Below are 20,950 nucleotides of genomic sequence, written 5' to 3'. Positions count from 1 at the left end.
AATCCTAGGAAATGTCCAAAGTCACCACTTTGTTCACTTTTCCTAAGAAACAAAGCTAAGATTTGATTAACACAATGTTTATTTTATTTGGAAATAGCCATATGATCTATACATATAAACTTCAGGCAATGTAGTCAACTTGTGAGATGCAAAACAAAGCTATTACTGGCAACAATAGCCAAGTCTGGAGTAGAACCAAGGCTATACTGGGAATTTTACTCAGTGGGAAGCTGTTTTCTAGAGAGAGGTACAAGTAAAAACCCCTCATGCAGGTAAATGAAACTTAAGTGTGCACCAAAAAAACTGCCAAGATTCAGTCTTCAGCAGGCTTGTATTTTATTAATGAATCTAGGTCTGTAATAAGATGTTAAATCAATGGTTTGAATGTACAATTTATTCTCTTTTTTTCCAGACTGGCTACTCAAACAAGTAGGGAAAAACCTCACACTTACTTCAAACTTGGCCTTCTTTCTGTAGTACTGCTGGTGAATTTGCATCATAATGTGGATCTGCTTGAATACAAGCAAAGCAGAGCAGGAGTGTAAATGAACAGAACAGCACAGGGAGGTAGTAACAGCTCACAGAATGCCTGACAGAATGACAGAGATACCCTGCATCTTGAGAGTGAGCCCAGTGTTCTCCCCACTAGCCAGAGTGATTTGCCAGGAATGAGCTATTTGTGTCAAACCCTACACATCCATTATGGCACCAAACCTTGCTCCTTCCCCACTGACTTCTTCCAGCACCCCCCAGCACTCTGTTCAGCACTCGTGGGGGAAGGAGGGAAAGAAAGGTGACACAGATGGGATTCCCCCTTCCTCCCTGGGGCCAGCACAGAGCTGAATCATAGATGTACTTGGCCACACAGAAAGCAAAGCTGATACAACAGTTTCAGTGAGGAATCCACATCACTGCCCTTCATCTCCAGGCTCTCATCCTCACCTCCTCACTGTAACACTTGCAGAATTACCCATGTCTCACCTGCAAGGCCCTTTTCTCTTACAGACCTCTTCTTGGTGTGTTCCTTGTATTACTTAGAATAAGTTTATTTGGTTTTGTTGGGTTTTTTTCAATTTTGTTCCTTTATCACTTGAGCTACAAATTTCATTAAGTGCTTGGAAAGCACCTGCTTTGTAAAGGATGCAACCAGAAACAATACCTACTATTAACTTTGAAAGCACTCTGCAAAAGCTTTAATTCAAAACAAAGTTAGTCAACAGCAAAGCTGGGAAAAGAAACCAAAACTCTTCCTTCAGAAGCTCACTAAGCAACCCAGTGGCCAACAAACTTGCTCACCACCTCAAACTTCACAGTGGCAAATTTTACCTGTGTATCATCTGCTTCCTACCATTCCTTGTGCCACTGTCTCAAATCTCTGATTCATACACACAGGTGTTGAAGCAGATCACAGAACCCCATGAATAGTTCTCAAACTGGTCAAGGCCACCTTTGGACCCAGTTATTTCATATTTGGAATTCTTGAAGCCTGTGTTCTGCTCTGGTGAGTTATTGGATTGATTGTCATTGTAATCCATCAGATTGTGTTCCAGTGAGACACTGAACACCAGCATTTGTAGGAGAAGCAGCAGAGAAGTGTTATCAATAAGGAAACATTCCTATCCTCTGAGGCACACCAAAACTCTTGTGTGGACATGATAAAGCCTTAAGTAAAGCCTTGTAAAAACATCAATATTTTTAGACATATTTCCACCTCTTTTTCTTTTTAAATAGATTGACTATATAGATTGAGTTTAGCAGATTTAATTATCAGAACCTTTTATATCAAGTCATTAAAACACTGAATTTTTGTTAGGAATACAGTTGAAAGTCACTTATAAAATACACATGAACCACTTGGAAGTCCAGGGGCAATTGGAGGAGAGGCCAGGGCTTAAGCTATAGAGAGGTGACACTGACACAACACAAAGGATCTGCTGTAACATTTGTGTATTATTTTTATGGCCAGACTGTGCACAGAATGACAAGATTTGGTAAACTTACTTGAGAAAATGTGAATTTCCCTTCTATTATCCAATATTAACACTTCAGCATACTCTGCTGAGCATGCAGATGAGCAGTTTTTATGTGTGCATAATTGTTTGAAAACTCCATCAAGGCAGAAGCACTACTTTTTGTTGAGGAGCAGCTTGGAAGGCTTTCAATCCCATTCACTCTAAAAAAAAAAAAAAAATTAGAATTGGAAGAAAACTGTCCCCCAGCTACCCCTCAATTCCAACAATGCATCTGTAATGGACCTGAGGATGTTCAGTTCAAATGTGGTGTAATTAAGAGTTGCTGTAATATGAGTGACCATTTTGCTGTCATATGTTTCAGTTACATTCAAATGTTAGCATTTCTTACCTCTTCTATTCTTTTCAAGACAAAATCTAGTAAATAGGCAAGTAGAACTCACCTTTAGGCTTTTTTCATGGATCAGGAGATTCTTTGTCACCATACAGAAAACACAACAAAACCCAAACTTGTCTAGAAAAAACAATGAAAAGTTTTGCAAAGATTTCAGTAGTTTCACATCACCCTGGAGATAACATCTTAGAATTTTTAAATGTGACTTTCTAATCCTTTAGTTGTTTTCACACACATACCAATATCAATTAAACCAGCACTAATTTACAAGCCAAATGGTTACATATTTGGCCTGATTTTGGGCTGATCCCAACGGGATGAGGTTCAACATTCCAAGTGCTGGGTCCTGCCCTTTGGCCACAACAACCCCATGGGGAGCTCCAGGCTGGGCACAGAGTGGCAGAAAGGGACCTGGGAGTCTGGATTGCCAGGAAGCTGAAGAGGAGGCAGCAGTGTGCCCAGGTGGCCAAGAAGGCCAATGGCATCCTGGGCTGGCTCAGGAACAGCGTGGCCAGCAGGTCCAGGGAAGGGATTCTGCCCCTGTGCTCAGCCCTGGGGAGGCCACAGCTTGAGTCCTGTGTCCAGTTCTGGGCCCCTCAGCTCAGGAAGGAGATTGAGGTGCTGGAGCAGGTCCAGAGAAGAGCAAGGAGGCTGGGAAGGGATCCAGCACAAGTCCTGTGAGGAAGGGCTGAGGGAGCTGGGGGTGTTGAGGCTGGAGAAGAGGAGGCTCAGGGGAGACCTCATCACTCTCTCCAACTCCCTGAAAGGAGGTTGGAGCCAGGGGGGGTTTGGGCTGATATCAGTGGGACAAGAGGGCATGGACTAAAGAATTTTTTCCTAATATCCAACCTAAACCTCCCCTGGCAGAGCTGGAGCTCTGCCAGGGGAGGTTTAGGTTGGATATTAGGAAAGAATTCTTTGCAGAGAGGGTGATCAGACACTGGAATGGGCTGCCCAGGGAAGGGGTGGATTCTCCATCCCTGGAGATATTTCAAAAGAGCCTGGATGTGGCACTCAGTGCCATGGGCTGGGAACCACGGGGGGAGTGGAGCAAGGGTTGGACTTGATGAGCTCTGAGGTCCCTTCCAACCCAGCCCATTCTAGGATGATTCTATGATACACAGTGCTACTTTGACAGATTTACCAACTCCTGCTTTATCTTCAGGTCAGCTCCTTTCTCTCCCTCTCTACTTCCCTTATCATTTCCCACATGCATATAGTTATGCTACTCTGTGAGATGGTGACACTGTGTTCCACCTTTCCATACAGCCTCTGAAAATATTTTTCTTGCTCAGTCTCAATAAATAAAAATTAAATATAGAGGTTTTGCTTAAGAAAGGTAAGCAGGTCCTCAAGAAGGAAAATAATAAGGAATCCCAACTGCAAACCACACCTTAGACTCACCAGTCATCCAGCTCTAAAGAAAGAAACTTTCAGGAGATCTTCCTAGTGCCTGAAAGACCATAACAAAAGGATTAAACTGAATAGTTTTAACAACATCAGGTTTAAGAAATTAAGATATAGTTTCAGAAAAAGAGGGAAAGAAGTCCAGAACCTAGACACAAATTGTAACAGGATTTTGGGAACTACACTTGTTTCATATTCCTGATAGACCTAGGAATAGTACTATAAAGCAGACCTTCCAAAGTTCATGATGCACCATAAGCACATTCCCATCTCCTGAAGGAAGTGGAGACATTGCAGAGCCCTTCCTGCAGGCCTAGCTGATTTAGTTCTTTTGTACAAATGGTCAGAGATAGCTTTAAGGGAAAGTTTTGTGGTGTGCAGGAAATGAAATACAAAGTGCAAGTCCTGGAGAATCCTCCTTGGCAGTTTCTCCTGTAAAGAAACTCGTGGTTTCAAGGGACTGCACCTAATCCACCAGTTCCCTCCAAGCCTGCTTTCCATCCTGAGAAGCAGCCAGAGGCAGAGTGAAGTGGAAAGGCCAGTGGAAATTCAAAGTAAAGAACACATACCAGTCATGTTTATTTGAGATGGTGGGACTGAAGCTACCTTAATTCTGTGTTTCTTCAGTCAAACTGGGATGCAACATCCAGTCACTCAGGACATCATCCCCAACTATGTCATGCTGGTTCTAGCTGTGAAACAAGAGAAGTAACAAATTATGCAAAGAAAAGCTTCCACCTAAAGTGCAACAAATACTTTTCCATTTCATATTATCTTTAATAGCAATGATCTTCTATCATGACAAGTAGTGGGGAAAAAAAAAAAAATCAAACATTTGATGCCACTACTATTCTTATAGAATTAATTCAGAATAAAAATTTTATCTATGTTTTTCTTCTGTCTCTACCCCCTCCTCCTAGTATTTTTTTTTTAGGAAAAGAAACCCAAAACCTTGCAGCAACAGATTTAGACTGAAATAAATAAATACACTGCCTAGCAGGATTATTCCCAGCCAGTTAGATTTCTTTTCCAGAAGATGAGTACTTTATTTAATAGCAACAACTTAAACAAAAGTTTATTCAAAATAATGCAAGTGCCAAGCTCCAGAACAGTTCTTTTAAAACATAAGTCAGCAACTTCTGCCAGTTACAAAAAAAAAAAAAAAAAAGCCTCCTTTTGGCATGCCCAAGCATATCAGTCAGGTTAAGCAGTTTCCAACAAGAAAGTAGTGCAGTACCCCTACAGACTCCACTGGAGAGCCCAGTCCAGCTGGAAACTGAGCAAATGATCTATTTTGGCTTCAGGAAAAGTAGGAGGCCCCAAATCACCATTATCATGGTAACATCCTTACTTTGTTGTTTCAAGGGTTTTTGCAAAAGTCAAGTCACTGGTAAAAAAATTTAAGAGTCATTTACCCTGAACCAATGAGTCAGTGCTATCTGCTGCCAAATTAAAGGCACAAAGTAGAGTTTTTCATCTTTGTTACTATCACAGAGATCTGCCTAGGGCAGCATTTCCTAATGATCTTGCTCAACCCCTTTTCTCTCCAGAAATGAACTCTGTCATTCAGTTCCTGTCCCTAATTAGCCCTAAAAGCAGAAACCATGCAAGCAGAGCTGTGCTGCTTCCATATCTAGACCTGCTTCCAGGCCTTTTCTCAATGCCTCTTTCAGATCAGCATCCTCACCTCCCATTTTGAGAGACACTGGAGAGAAAATTCTTTGTCTCCTGCATTTATATAATGAGTTTCCACAGGATTCCCAGTACAGACCTGGATGGAGCAGGATCAGTGTTACCAAGTGATTTAAGGACTGGCCCTGCTGCCTATCTACAGCACACATATTCCTAAGCATGGAATCTGCCAGCAGATACAGGGAACAGATGGTTCCAACCTCACTGTGTGACATCTACTTTGTCTGACTGTGTTTACTATGGTTCCAGTGTCCAGCAGTCTTTCTACACAGAAAAACAAACAAACAAAAAACCATATTAAAAATCTACTTCAAGGTCCCAGCCTTTCTGATGTGCCAAATCAAAGACATAACACAGAAAAGTGAGATCAGTCCAGTCCAGCCAGACCAAAAAGCTGGTGTGGAACACTGCCTGGAACACTGCCATATCAGACTGTAAGAAAGAGGAAGGCACAAGTTACAAACCCACAACACTTTCCCCACATGTCCTTTCAAACTGTAACTGTTATCATCCCAGGGAACCTCCCAGTGTGGCTCCCTGCACCAAGCAATCCCCAGCACATTTCTGTTCCATGCACCACTTCACTCTCTCAACACAAATAGGACTTTAATATCCTTTGGACTCACCTTGACAAGCCTACCATGGACTGCATCAGAACTTTCCTGACTCTGCTGGGTTTATGGGATGTCTCCAAAGTCCCTGGATTAGAAGAGGTGCTGAACACCTCTTTATTAATCTTACTAATGGTCTTATAGCCTCTGCCACAGCCCAAACTGTCTCTTTTCTGAAGACTCCCAGCCTAATCATCTCTTCCTCACCCTGATCAACCCCCTGATCTGCACAGAATTATTGAAAGGGTTGCATCTCCTTTCAGTAAGTTGCTCTGTATGAGTCACTGATACTATCTCAAAATCATTATACATAAATTTAATCTCTCTCTTTTGTCTTGTAAGGTTACAAGAGGCCTGAACTTGCAAATGTCTTGCACCTAGGAAAGTTGTCTTATAACTGAGATTAATTAATTGTAAACAAAAGTTGCTTGGTTTGTGAATTAATTTTTCACTAGCAATGAATTTAACATCACCCCTTTTGAACACGACAGCTGCCAACAACGTATCTAACCAAAATGTAACTAGGTGTAATTTTAAAATAGATAAAACAGGAAGGTAGGAATGTTTCAAATGTTGGTGTTTGCCAAGCAGAAAACTTCCTGTGGTTAACTGAATGCAGGTGTCAAGTTACATTTGGCAGTTTATATGTAACAATGTAAAACTAAATTCATCAATTTGTAAACAAATAAATGCACTTGCTTCCAAATGTTAAAAAAAAGGCAAGAAAAATAACATCACCACTGCTCTCTGGTACTCCTGTTTAATACACACAACAGACAGCAAAACTGGTTTATAATGATCTGATAAGCCTTCAGGGAGGAAAAAAAAAGATGGGGAGTGACATTTTCCTGTTGTATTACAGTCATATTACTACAATCTCACATTGTGGAAGAAAAGCAGTGCAGATTGCAGTTCCAGCTAAAATTCATCATTTTAAACAGCAAGACTATTGAAGCCTGTTTTCCAGTAGGCTTATGTCTTGTTAACTGAATTATTTTCATCATTTCTATCACAATTCTGCATCACGAGTTCACCCCTTAGTGATAACTATCTGAAAAACAACACAGAAGATACACTTAAAACTGAGAGCTAAATCTGGGGCTTTCTTTTGATACACAGGTTGGGTTCATATTGCATTTAATACAGCACCAGGCAGTCTGTGTATTTTTCCTTCTTCAAAACAGAAACAACTGGTGTGCTGTACTTTTAAGATCTCTACATTTCTCTTGGCTTAAAAAATTATTAAAAGGGACAGGTAAGAGGACACACACAACAACATCATCTTTGAAAGACACAGATAAAAAAAAAATTGGTAATACATATTTCAAAACATTTGAACAAATGTTACTCTCTTCTGTAGCTTGTATTAAAGTATTTTGTGTTTTAAGCTTTATAAGCACACAGAAAAAGGTCTGATCCTTACAGGAGCTGTCTGCTGATACAATCTTTGTGCAATTTTGTAAATAAATGATGGAAAACTTTCAGTTATTCTCTCTTTTCAGAAAAGTAGTGTGATATGCATCCATGACTGATATTAAAAAAATATTTTAATAGCTTTAACATTTCAACTAAAAATAAGACTTCTCACTTTCCTCTCAGTATAAAATATATACACATTGCATCAATGTGAATTATCCAACCTCCTCATTACCTGGTTTCTATCACACCTTAGATCTGATCTATCTGTAGCAGCATTTAAGAGCAGAGAAGCTGCCCATTGCTTTTATAGGCATAAAATTCTTAATTAATTTTAAAAAAGCTTGAGTTGGACACTCCCAAAATAATTTGCTTTTATTACTGATTTCATAATCAATTATTATTTTGGATTTCATTTGTGGAGGTACCTTAGAAGGGGAAAGTCCCTCCAGCCCCCTTCAGGAGCTCATAGCTTTCAAGGGAAAACTGCAACACTTCTAAACTTGTGGCATTTTAGGCACAGAAATCCAGCCTTAAAAAAAGTGCAAACCTTCTCACTAGCCACCAGAAGAGATTCCTCATACTTCTGTTTTCTGGAAACCCTTTCTTATGTTGATATTACTACATATGTTATGGTAGCCTCCCACTCCAAATTTCTCCTTTCCCCATTCCCCTTTCCCTGTCCCTAAAGATCACCTCTTATTCCTCTTTCATTGTCTTTTTCTCCTTGCAGTTCCTACACACCAAACCTTGATCTCTGGACATGGTGATCATCATAACAAGAAACTGCTTCACTTCCAAGTTGTTTGGATAAGATGAGCAGCTTGCTGACTTCAGCAGTAGCAGAACTTGCTGTCCATTAAGAACAATAATTACAACATAGTAAGGTTTAAGAACACTAGAAATACATTATTGGTTGGATCAACTGTCCTCCCAGTTCAGTACCTGATCCTCAAGAGCAGCAAGAGAAGCTGTCCAGAGGAAAGCACACATCTGCCTGCTTTCTACTATTTGTTCCCCTCATTCTTCCCCAAAACCTCCTTAAGTGATGTTAACTGTTGCTGTTAGTTTATGGACCTGCCTTTTCATATTTGTCTAATGTCTGGGTAGACCAAATGATACAATCTGCACCTCTACTCTCTTACTGGGGCAAGGAATAAAGTCTGTGTGTAAAGTGCTTTAAAATTTATACCCCCTCATTCTACTGTTTTGTGACTTAACACACCAGATACTTCATACAGGAAGCACTATAAACATTCAACAACTGTTCAGAAATGGAACTGTGCTAAAGCTACTTAACTATTACCCATTTCCCCACAGCTATGTAGGAGAGAAAAGCTTTAGTACTGTCTTGCAGCCCCAACCTTATGCAAAACAGGTCTACACTAGTGCTTACCACAGCCTTACACCAACACTTTGGACCTAATTCAGCTTGGACTTAAATGCAGGTCCCAGGAGGAGCTGTGCCTGCACTTGTCAGGACTGAGTTTGCCTCTGCATACCTACAGTTTTCCATCTTCTAGTCCTCCAAAATTTTCTGGCTTTTTGAAGAGGATTAGGAAGTACAGACTGACTAGGTGAGACCTTGCCCAGCCTTTTCCTGCCCCCCATTGGGCCTCTCCTTCATGGCCTGGTAACTTCTGAAAGCTGTGGAAACAAAAAGGAGTGCAGGGTATTAGTTTCTCAAAAAGTAAACAACTAACTTCAGATGTTTGTTTAGTTTTGCTTTTTTTTAAATAATTCCATGCTTTCATTACATTCCCAACCTCCCAGTCTCTATTTCAACATAATTTTCATCATTTAATATTATTGTTTGCATATTAAAGAAATACCAAAAACTACAAAAGAGCTAAATTGTGAAGCAGTATAACAGGAAAGGAGAGGTAAGATTTCTACATTTGACTTCTTTCAGTAGCTCAGTAAACTATGAGTGAATACCTGGCAGAGGGGTTGGACTAGATGATCTCCAGAGGTCTATTTGACCTCTAACATTCTGTGATTATGCTCCTCTGAAGAACTGCTTTAAGAGGATCTTTGAATAAGCCAGCTTCTTAATTTAAAAGAAAATCTATTAAATTTACAAATTTGTATTCATATTAGTACAATATGAATTGTACAATTAGTGCAATACCAGCTAGAATTACAGAAAAGATCTCTTCAAGTAGATTTTTGGAGTAGAGACTATTGATCTCTAATCCTGTTACACTTGACATTATTGCTCTCTTTGCTTTCATAAATAAAGTGGCCAAACCCAAGATAAGCTAAAGGCTTCAAACATCCAGAAACAACCCCTCCAGAACGTACCTGAAATGCATAACAAGTTCCCATTATCTGGGAAAGATGGAGAAGGAGCAGAATAAAACCTGTTAGAAGCACTTCTCCACTCCTGGGTCTGCATGATGCCCATCACTGAGTGCAGAGAAGCTTTAGGGGACTGATGGCCACACTTGCCTGGTGCAGGCTTGGTTCATCCAGCCACACAGAGCAGATTCTTGCCTAGTGACAGTGGTGACATGAAGAATCAATTCTTTCTGAGGGAAAAAATACATCTGTAACACAAACACAAGGCTAACACAGTCTCTAACATCAGAAAACAACTTGCATGGGGTTTGCACAGAATTCTGAGAGAGTTGCCTGCTTTTTATTTTCTGGGCCCACCTTTCTGAACCCATCAGATATATTTTAAAGTGTTTTAAGAGACACTAATTTAAGAAAAACTGGGCAGCAGTGAGGCACTAGGGCCCAGCACAGCTAAGGAATGGGCAGGATGAGCAAGCTGCACCCCTGTGACTACAGCAACTCTATCCCCATGCTGACTCACAACATCCTCAAGCCTTTACTATGAGGAAAAGGAAAAGGAGGGTAAAAAAAGTATCAACAGTAGTTTAATATGTTCAAGTACAACTTGGACATAATCTAGTTAAAAGCAAGAAACAAAGAACTTACCATTCTAGTGCAACTTGGACATAATCTAGTTAAAAGCAAGACACAAAGAAGTTACCATGTGAGAAAAAAAAAAATTGCCTTCTAATAAGAACTGAGGTTTGGCCTGGATTGAGTTTTGAGTTAGATGTTAATCCAAGGCAGAGAGGAACCATCCTGCTCAGCCTGGCTGCCCTAGGGAACCCCTCTGAGAAGCCCCAGGCAGCTCCCCAGCACCCTCTCTCTTTACAAACCCCTTCTTTTTATGTCCAGGGTGGAAAAGCTGAGCCACAGTGAGCCAGCAATCCTCCAGCTACCTCAGGCAGAGCTACATTTTTAGGTCATTACGTTTCTGATTAGTAACTTGGCTTGTGTAAATTGTGAATGAATTGTCTGGGCTGCAAAAAGTGGATGGGGGAGCCAGAGTACAGCACAGGAGCCCTGAGCTTGCTGGAGCCACACTCCCAAGATTTCATTTCTTAAGATACAGACAGATGGAAGAGCCCCTTCAGTACAACATTTCCCCAAGAAGCAGGGCCTCAGCATTAACCCCTGGAGACAACCCAGTGAAGTTCAGCTAAAGAAGAAGAGTTATGAGCCTCAAAACTGGGAAGAACAGCACCAGGGTTTGGAAACAGCTGCTTTGGCTCCTGGAGTTGCATTAAGATCCTAGGGATTCTTGCCAGGATACACTGTATCTTGATTCTTGCCAAGACCCAAACTGTAAGGAGAGATAAGTACACCAGTTAACCTCCTGACTCTTCCCTCACACAGGTATGTCTGGATTTGTTAATGTTTGGTAGGGCTGGTTTTGGGTTTTTTAATGTAACTCCTGTCACTGGTGCTCAGTGTCACCTTTTGAACACATCCCTTCAGAGTCTCCTCCTGAAGTAACCTGCATGCTTTTCACTTCCTCATTTTCACTCCTTTTCTTGATTTTTCAGCCATTAGTCTCTCCACTGGGTTTGCTGTCTGGGGGTTTTTGGTTTGGGTTGGGTTTTTGATTTAGTTTTGGGTTTTTTTTTCTTCTGTGATTTCATGAGAAATTGGTAGCCAATAAATCAAAGTTCTACACTAGAAATGGATCAACAAGTTGGACCTGATTTTTATTCTTTGATTTAGTGTTGAAAAAGACAAAGCAGAACACAGACCCAGGAGGGATGCAGGGAGGATGCTCCCCAGCTGAGACACAACTTATGTACCACTTCCCATGAGCTGTTAATATGTTCTGAAGCACTGGGAAATGCACTCCAGCACTAACTTTCTATTGCCTGTTTATTTCTGATTCAGACTCTCATTCCATCATAGATTATTTCCACTTCCCCATTATTCAAAACCCATTATTTCTGTCCTTGCATTAGCCTGGATTCTTCTTTGAAATAATACTTCTGAATATTAGTAAAAAAAAAAAAAAAAAAAAGTGCCTAGAAAGAAGTATGAGAATTTACTTTGGGTTACTGTCAAATGCTTCAGGAAGAGTTTTCCTTCTGGCAAGAGAAAAAAGCACATGAAGAAAAAGGTTTTCTGCTTGTTTCTCTGGATGGGCTTCAGGTTTATTTTTTATTTCTCCCAGATTTCTAGGAGAAGTCTGGAGAAGTTGAGCAGTACAGCTTTGTCTCACTTGTGCTTTTATGTACAAGTGTGGTGCAAATTCCACGTTCAGTATATGCCAGTTGTGAAAAGATCTTCATGCCACCAAGTCTCACAAGTTCTTTAAGTCCTGGCCTTGGTCATGCTGCCACAGCATAATGCAGCCACACGTTTTGGTAAAGAGCATGGCAGAGAGAAGCAACCCCTCTGTAGCTGCAGTGTTTGCAGGCTTTATTTTTGTTTTATCAGAGCTGCTGCACATCTGTCCCCACTGCTGTGTCCCTCGTGCAGGTGTTCAGTGCTCCCCAAACTGGATTTAACTCCTGCACATCTTGCACACCTTAAAGCACTGCTCTGGGGGGCACAGAGCAGCCAAGTCCTCTCTTGCACTTCTGTACCCCCTCCTAGAAATTCTGGAGAGGAGGACAAAAGGGCTGTGTTCAGAAAGCATCCAAATGATTTTGCCACTGACACTGCAAATGGTGAGCTAAGAAAGAGCAAACTCAGTGCATTATAGGAAACTGGAATCCCACATTCTCAGGTATTATGGTCTGGGCAGTAAAGCACAGAGCCTTGCCTCTCATCTAGGCCATGTTCAATAACATGGTCAGACAACTATTCTCATCTCTTCCCTGCACCTTGTTCCCATACACACTGCCTGCAGTATGAATAACAAAAACCTCACTTGGGTATCTGCCTCTTCATTAAGGAAGAGAAATGTGTCTCAGCATGGCCCTGGGGATCTAGAATTAGTGCTTATTTTATAGTCACTTTAAAAAAAATGCACACAGATAAGAGGTCTGTTTAACTGGTATCCATCCAGATCTGCCACCACAACTGGAAAGCAAGTTCAAGACATCACCAGGTACAGCTCATGGGGAGACCAGACACACAAAATGCTCACAGCTCCTGTTGTAAGCTTTCACTGTGACAGAGGCACCAGCTTTCCAGAGCTGTCAGTCTAGAACATTTTGATGTTGAGCAGTTTACCCATCACTGAAAATAAAATTAATGTACTACATAGAATCCTAGAATTGGCTGGGTTGGAAGGGACCTCAGAGCTCATCAAGTCCAACCCTTGATCCACTCCCCCCGTGGTTCCCAGCCCATGGCACTGAGTGCCACATCCAGGCTCTTTTGAAATATCTCCAGGGATGGAGAATCCACCCCTTCCCTGGGCAGCCCATTCCAATGGCTGAGCACCCTCTCCAGAAAGAAATTCTTTCTAATGTCCAACCTAAACCTCCCCTGGCACAACTTGAGACCTCTTGTGCCCTCTTGTCTTGCTGAGAGTTGCCTGGGAAAAGAGCCCAACCCCCCCCTGGCTCCAACCTCCTTTCAGGGAGTTGGAGAGAGTGATGAGGTCTCCTCTGAGCCTCCTCTTCTCCAGCCTCAACACCCCCAGCTCCCTCAGCCTCTCCTCATAGGATCTGTGCTCCAGTCCCTTCACCAGCCCAGTTGCCTCCTTTGGACCTGCTCCAGGACCTCGATATCCTTCAGCTCATTTTCATTAAAAAACAAACTAAACCTCTCACCAGTCCAAATCAGGGCAGCACCACAGCTCACTGGCTGATGAAGGCCATCAGTCCCATTTGGTTAGAAACTGGAGTTGTAGGAGGTAACTTCTGTTACTAGAGATGCTTCAGATTCTATTTGTGATTCTTAAACAGCTCCCATGCCTCAGATGGAAGGCATGGAAGAGGTTATTCCAAAGGAAGTAAGTACTACCTCTTTCTCAAGATGGAATCTCTGAGTGAGTGTGAAATGCTTTGGTCTTATGGGTAGGTTTTGATAAAAGATATTATCTTTTTTAATCTTGTATGCCATTCCAATATACTTATGAAAGAAGCTTGAGAAATGCACCCTGTAGTGTATAGTACTGGAGAGAGAAATGCTCTACAGGATTTTGTAACAGAGCTAAAGAATATTATCAGGTGGCAAACCCAGGGAATAACAGGGAAAACTCAGCTTCTGTGTTAGAGCACCCACCCTCCTATTCCCCTGGAGAACCACATCTCTGGTACTGCCCCTCTCTGCCCATTTGCCAGACCTTGCTGCTACAGACTGGGAACCAGAAAGTCTGCTTCTAGGACAGCCACTGTCAGTATGATACCACATTAATTAACCTGTCTCCTATTCCACTCTGAGAGTAATATTAGAACCAAAGTCTGGATAATATGGTCAATAACATTTCCATTTTTTGAACCAGCATTGACTGAATTGGAACAAAAGTATTTGAAGTAAGTTTAATTTGTCTCACTTCTTACTCAGTTATCTGCTTGGCACAGGAGAACACCTGCTTCTGGTACATGAAGCAACAATCCTGTAACAAGGACTAACCTGAAATTTTCTCTTTAGTACCTATTTCACTATGAAGTGTCTCAAGGAAGGCTTTTAAGCAGATAATGGAGCTGCAGCTATGGCTAGGTGACAATAATGAGGCCAGACAGCTTAAAACCTTGATATTGTTTCTGCTTCATACCCAAGCTAACACCCCACTGAGATCCTTCCACAACTGCCCCCCTTTATGGTGCTGCAAAAGGCACAGCTCATCACAAATTACAACATTAATGAGATTTACATTGGGATTGCAATACATTTTTCTATTGGGACCATTTGGACACTACTATTTGTCTAATTATTCCTCTCCTAATTAATTCTACTGGCAGTTGCAGATCTTCAGTTACATAAATACTCTCTTGTGTTTGCTCAAATAAGTGGAAAGATTCCTGTAACCTAATATGTTAACACCAGGAGAAAAACAGCTGCATAACCTCCACCAGCTCTATTTTTCCCCAATACAAGTAATTCCTTATAATTTTCAAAAGTACGTTGTAATTGGCTTTGCCATCTTTTAAAGCCAGTAAAAGGTGTCAAATTATAACTATTGAGTACAAAATATTATCTGTTTGGATAGCTCCATGAAAGGGATACATCTAATACAATTTACTATATGGAATAATCATAGAATCATAGAATGGGCTGGGTTGGAAGGGACCTCAGAGCTCATCAAGTCCAACCCTTGCTCCACTCCCCCCGTGGTTCCCAGCCCATGGCACTGAGTGCCACATCCAGGCTCTTTTGAAATATCTCCAGGGATGGAGAATCCACCCCTTCCCTGGGCAGCCCATTCCAATGGCTGAGCACCCTCTCTGCAAAGAATCCTTTCCTAATATCCAACCTAAACCTCCCCTGGCAGAGCTGAGGCTCTGCCAGGGGAGGTTTAGGTTGGATATTAGGAAAAAATTCTTTAGTCCATGCCCTGTTGTCCCACTGATATCAGCCCAACCCCCCCCTGGCTCCAACCTCCTTTCAGGGAGTTGTAGAGAGTGATGAGGTCTCCCCTGAGCCTCCTCTTCTCCAGCCTCAACACCCCCAGCTCCCTCAGCCCTTCCTCACAGGACTTGTGCTGGATCCCTTCACAGCCTCCTTGCTCTTCTCTGGACCTGCTCCAGCACCTCAATCTCCTTCCTGAGCTGAGGGGCCCAGAACTGGACACAGGACTCAAGCTGTGGCCTCCCCAGGGCTGAGCACAGGGGCAGAATCCCTTCCCTGGACCTGCTGGCCAATACCACTGAAGTCTTTGAAGTTTAGGGAACAGAACAGTTTAACTTTCTGCTACCTTACTGAGCACTTCCACATACAGCTAGGAATAATAATAAAAAAAGGATATGCTTATACATATGTGTGTAATATATATACATACATATGTGCATTAGCATGTGTATTTTGTCTTCCTGGCTTTCCTTCCAGTAGAGAGCCAGAAAAACTGAATTACCTAACTTGTTAGAGGAGCCTGCAACACTGTCAAAGTTGGCCTTGGCTCATGAAATCTGGCCAAAATCCACTCTGAGGAGATCTGCAGAGAAGTGGGTTTCTCCCAGCAGGAAAAAGAACTTCAGTCTGCAAAAGGACAAGCTCTCTACAACTGACCACATGGCACCCTGCAAACCAGAGCTGAGTGACAAGCAGCTGTCCTGACAGGCCAGTTGTCATCCTGTCCCAAGCACTCCTCTCCAGACTACCTGCTCCACCTCATGTATTGGGTTCAACACATGCTTCAGACACACACCTTTTTTGAACAGCTATAAAAATGTAGATTAATGTCTTCAGTGAGTCCACATCATCACTTTCTGTATTTTCTGATGTGCACACAACAATCTTGTTTAGTTTGGCTCATGGCAAGTAATTTACAGAAAAGTTTGTCTTTCCTGGCCAGAGTTATATGCCAGTGGGTAAATACTTTAGCACTACAGACAGTAATAGCTTTTATGAAATTCCTATCTAAAATGTGTGGACATATTTATGACTAGCAGCTCCTTTAAATTCCATCCTGAGTTACAGAGTGTCTTGAGATGCCTCGTTGTGGCTGTAACTCAGTTATATCATGGATGTGAGAATTCTAAATATTCATATGCTGTATTGCAGTTATGACAAAGTAAAAGTAGAAAAAGGGTTTTGCCAACTCAGTTGCACTTTGGAAGTTGTCATTACTGTACTTGTAAAACAAACACCTTATGACATAGCTACAGACTGCTCACAATGTCTCTATTGACTCTCCCTTATCACAGACTTGTTTAAGTTTCCAGTTGGAAGCCATCAGCTTTGAAAAAGCTGGTGAAATGTTTAAATGAGGTGCCAAGTTCAAGCTCCAAATTTAATATTCAAAGGGAATAGCAGCTGATAACTACCTATGTTCAGGACTATATAACACACATTACTTCTCAAGAACATCAACAGGATTATTTAACATTACACCAGCATTAAACTTTCCATTCTTTGGGACTGTAAAATTACTTCAATATGGATTAGCTGGAAGTTTTCCAAAGGTTATCAACTCTGTTCTCTGCAAAAACTTTCAGCTCTGTCAGTTAAGACAACAGTTAAGAAAAATGTTGTGCCAATTAACCAAAGATCTTCACAAGATAAAGGGGACACTAAGTTCTTTCTGAAAGACACATCCCAGTTAATACAAGACTCCTGGTTTAGCTGTCCAGCAATGAAGTGCATCCTATTACATGCCATTCCTGCTTATTTGGAATTGTCCAAACTTCTCCAAAGGTCAGGCCTGGATTTTACATCAGTCATCACAACATAAATAATGAATCTTAAACCTGAACTATAGGTGCAGCAGATCATACATGCAACCAAAAAAAGAATGCTTCAAATTTTTTTCTCAACAGTTATGATGCAGGAAAAAACCTTGATAGGATAACCTCCTGTGAAGATCATGTTCCTTAAAACCTGGTAGCTTCCTGTTCCAGTGAAAATGAGGGGTTCAGATTGTCTCTGTTCTGGCCTCACCACAAAGATGCAGCCCAAGTTCCTGAAGAAAAGTGTAGACACTTCTTTCCTCCAACACTAATTCTTGGTATTCAGGACACCAAAGTAACTTATTTGTAGAGTTCTCTTCCACACCTATTAACTTCTACAACCACATCTTTTATTTCAGCTCCTCAAAAGTATGTTTAGAACACAGCACATCTGATTTAAGCCTCCTTGGTTTCCCATTTTGTTTCAAACACAATGCAGAGCAGGGGCCCATTGCCCTGCTACCAGCCACCCCTGGCCTCTCTCACAGAACACATCCACAACCTCCCTGCTTCAGCCAGACCAGCATTTAATCCTCCAGCCACACCTCAGCAGAAATAACAAACTCAACTTCAGTGACAAGTTTAATAAACAGTTGCTTGCAAATACCAGTGTACTACATTAAAAAATGCACTTTTTTTTCCCCTAAAGCATCTTGTTCATATTTGACAGGCTTTACTTTCCTCTGACCACTTTTAGGCACAGCCATCTTACTACCTTTTCTGTCAGCCTGATTTATCTTCATGAGATGGCCTGACAAGTACATATCAAATTTATCTCTCAAGTCAACTTGGACTTCTTCTCAGCTTTTATTTAACTTTGAAGTACACTGGTTTTATTTAAGACTGGTAGGGTTGAGGGGGTTAGAGGTGGAGAGACACAAGTTTTTCTAGTTGTGCCCACTGATTTTAAAAAAACAACACCTCTGTTTTTAAAAAACTGTGTGCCTCTCTACTATATGGATTACCCATGCAGTTACTGATTAGCTAAGTACCTGAACTTGCTTTATTCATTTCTGTGGCAGAAGAGACAGGACTCTTCCTTCCATCAAGCTATGTGCTGTAAAACCTCAAGCCTGAAACTGCACATCAGGTACAGTTCTCCTTCCCAAAAAGGAAAAAAGAAAAATCACCTACCTATGATCAGGAGAGAGATTGGCAATTTGTGGTGAGCTGAAGCCAGTATAAAACATTCACACATAGATCATCCTCCTGGATTGGAACCCCTACTGTCAAAATAAAAATCTGCATGTTCCCAGCAGTGCAGTGCTTCCCAAAACCCAAAACTTGTTCCCCATCTTACTCCCTCACCCCCAAGGAACAGAGGGTACCCAAAGGTTAAAGCAGGCAGTGCTAAGAGTGCAGTCTGGGTTAGACTACCACAAAATATGCTTTAGCTAGGTATAAAAGCCTGGTAATAAATGTACTGTAAAACAAGATATAAGAACAGCCCTTGTCCTGAAAACACTGAAGGAAGTGGATGCTTATCTTGTGCAAGGGAAAACCAAACTGGAAGATAATTTAACCAGCTCAACTTGCCATCTGCCTCTCTGCCAGGGTTCTGCCACAGCAGACTCCTCCATGCAAGCACTATCTTATCATTCAGGCAAAAATTCAGACAAGTTGGCTCAGATCAACAAATCCAATTATTAAGCTTATCTACCAGCTCATTTTGCTGGGAGCAGTTATAGGACACTCACCTCATCCTTCTGGATGCCTTGCAAAAAAACAGGCAGCAGTTACCAGTGGTGAGAGGATTAGGAGAAGCTGCAAATGGAGGAAACAAAACATCCAGTTACAGCTTTATGTATCAAATGAACATTTCCATAGCAACCACTGCCTGAATCATTTTAATTTTCAGGGTTAAAGTTGAATTTAATTTTAAAAAAAAGCATAAAATGTTAATTCGAGCCTGTTACAAAAGAGAATTCACCTCCCTGTTTCAAAAGTCAGATGGGCTATAAATGAAATAAAGAACTACACTAGACTGAAGTTCTAGATTTTGTGCATTTCTGTTAATATTTTGGGGCTATACATTAATTCAGTTCTGAGGGTAAGGAATGAAGTGAATTCTACCTGATCTGTTCAAACACCTCCCCAGTCAAAAAAATATAGTTTTTAAACTAAAAATAGTAACAACAATGCAAAAGTAACAGCAACTTGCCTAAAATGTAAAACCCCAAGCCAAGAAAGTTTGCAAGCATCTATTCTCCCTTGTATTTTTATTGTTGTTGGTTTTATTATGCATCCAGGAATTAATGTGCTTCATTTAGTTTACATTCATGTGATCCCCTTCCCTGTCACCATATAAACCAGATAATTTAGAAGAGCTGTCAGAAATTCAAGATTAGTTATTCACCACCAACTAACCCAGGCTGTGAGTTAGCACAGCACAGAGAGAACCCTGGCAGCTCAGACACAGGGCTGCACACCCAGCTGACACAGCTCTCCTGTGCTCAGCAGCTATGGATTACAACACACAGGACTCATATAATCCAGACTTTTCCACAATCTGGAATTCCAGCCTCATGTATAGCCCTGGCAATGCTGAATTAACTGTAGATAAATAGTGAATTCTCTCCTAAGAAGGACATGAAGCTGTAAGATGAAATTTTCCAAAATGCAGCAATTCAGTTTCTAATTACATAAACCAAGTTATTCTTCTGAATAAAGAACACTGATCTCACACACCACACTAGTTCCTAAATTCCATATGTGTGTGTAGTTTCTGCTATTTTCTCTCCAGTTAAGGGACAGAATTCACTACTATTTTCTCTATTTGGTAACTAAAAGCAGTTTTTCTTACAAGCTTAACATATAAAGCAAACTTATATAGTCACGTATTTCAGTAGTTGTCATTTTTTAGAAAATACAAACACATTTAACTTTTAAGCAGTGTCACCTTACTGGCAACCTAAGTATTACCAAAATGTAGATTTGAAGATGAGATAAGATGCAAATGAGATGGAGATGAGATCAAAGCAAACAGTAAAGAAGAGAACCCAACCCAGGACAACCAGCTCAAGGCAGGTAATCAAAACAAACTCCCGACCACACCTCAGACCACTCAACCTACCAGTTCTTTAGCTGTAAATTTCCTAACAGAAAATGCTTCCTGTAGATGTCTAAACATCTGAAATAAAATGAACAAGCCACACCACAAAGATTACGTGGAGAAGTGAACTGAAAATCCTTGGAATATCACTGAAGAACTGAGTCACACTGCCTCTGAGAAGTTTTCCTGTAGTTTATTGTAGTTTGTGTTAGAACAACACAAAGCAAATCTCTCCTGCAGTGCTGTGGGACCTTGGGGAAGGAAGCAGAGAAGACGCCAGGGGGACACTGATAAGTTTGCACAGCTCCTTCTATATATACTCTTCCAGGTATATAATTATATATATATAAAATAAATATAAGCAGAAAATACTTACAAACACCTGGAAGCTTTTTGTTAAGTAGTGAAAACTGCACACCAGCCTGCCTTCTGCCTCTCCTCTCCCCCTTGTCTTAACCCTTTTCCAGCCACACACTCCTCTCACACCTCTTGTGGTGACTGTGGCACCTGCCAGCACTGTGACCCAAATCAACTCTTGTCAGAGAATTAACCAAAAAAGACTTTTGCTGCTGGGTTAGGAGGTTGGGACTGGCTTGCTGATCATGTGGTCAGATGGGCAGAAGGAACATGCAAGGCACCTCTTGGCATCATCAAGTCTTCAGCTTAGTTTTTACTGTTTCTGTGCAGGTAAAAGAGCAAGAAAGTGCAGTGCAGAAGAGGGTATGACTGAAGATTTCCCTGCTAACCTAATTCATCTGAAATGAGACATCTCTAGCAACTGTTACATGTTTAATTTTGGTATC

General features: G+C 41.2%; 1 long non-coding RNA gene across 8 annotated transcripts; it reads right to left on the bottom strand.

Moving 5' to 3' along the window:
* Positions 1 to 1,745: 1,745 nt before the first annotated feature.
* Positions 1,746 to 18,902, bottom strand: LOC139801341 (uncharacterized). 8 transcript variants are annotated; one of them, XR_011728163.1, is made up of 6 exons: positions 18,793 to 18,899; positions 9,795 to 10,039; positions 8,187 to 9,137; positions 4,378 to 4,463; positions 3,769 to 3,817; positions 1,746 to 2,484 (listed from the first exon to the last, which is right to left on the bottom strand). It is a non-coding gene; the product is annotated as an uncharacterized lncRNA (long non-coding RNA). The 8 variants fall into 8 exon arrangements; XR_011728161.1 differs by lacking the exon at positions 1,746 to 2,484 and adding an exon at positions 13,538 to 13,605 and having other exon boundaries at positions 3,487 to 4,463; positions 18,787 to 18,902; XR_011728160.1 differs by lacking the exon at positions 1,746 to 2,484 and adding an exon at positions 13,538 to 13,605 and having other exon boundaries at positions 3,487 to 4,463; positions 9,795 to 9,986; positions 18,787 to 18,901.
* Positions 18,903 to 20,950: the final 2,048 nt, after the last annotated feature.

This window comes from Heliangelus exortis, chromosome 12 (assembly GCF_036169615.1).
Source record: "Heliangelus exortis chromosome 12, bHelExo1.hap1, whole genome shotgun sequence".
NCBI lineage: Eukaryota > Metazoa > Chordata > Aves > Apodiformes > Trochilidae > Heliangelus > Heliangelus exortis.
This window is presented reverse-complemented; position numbering and strand designations above follow the sequence as displayed.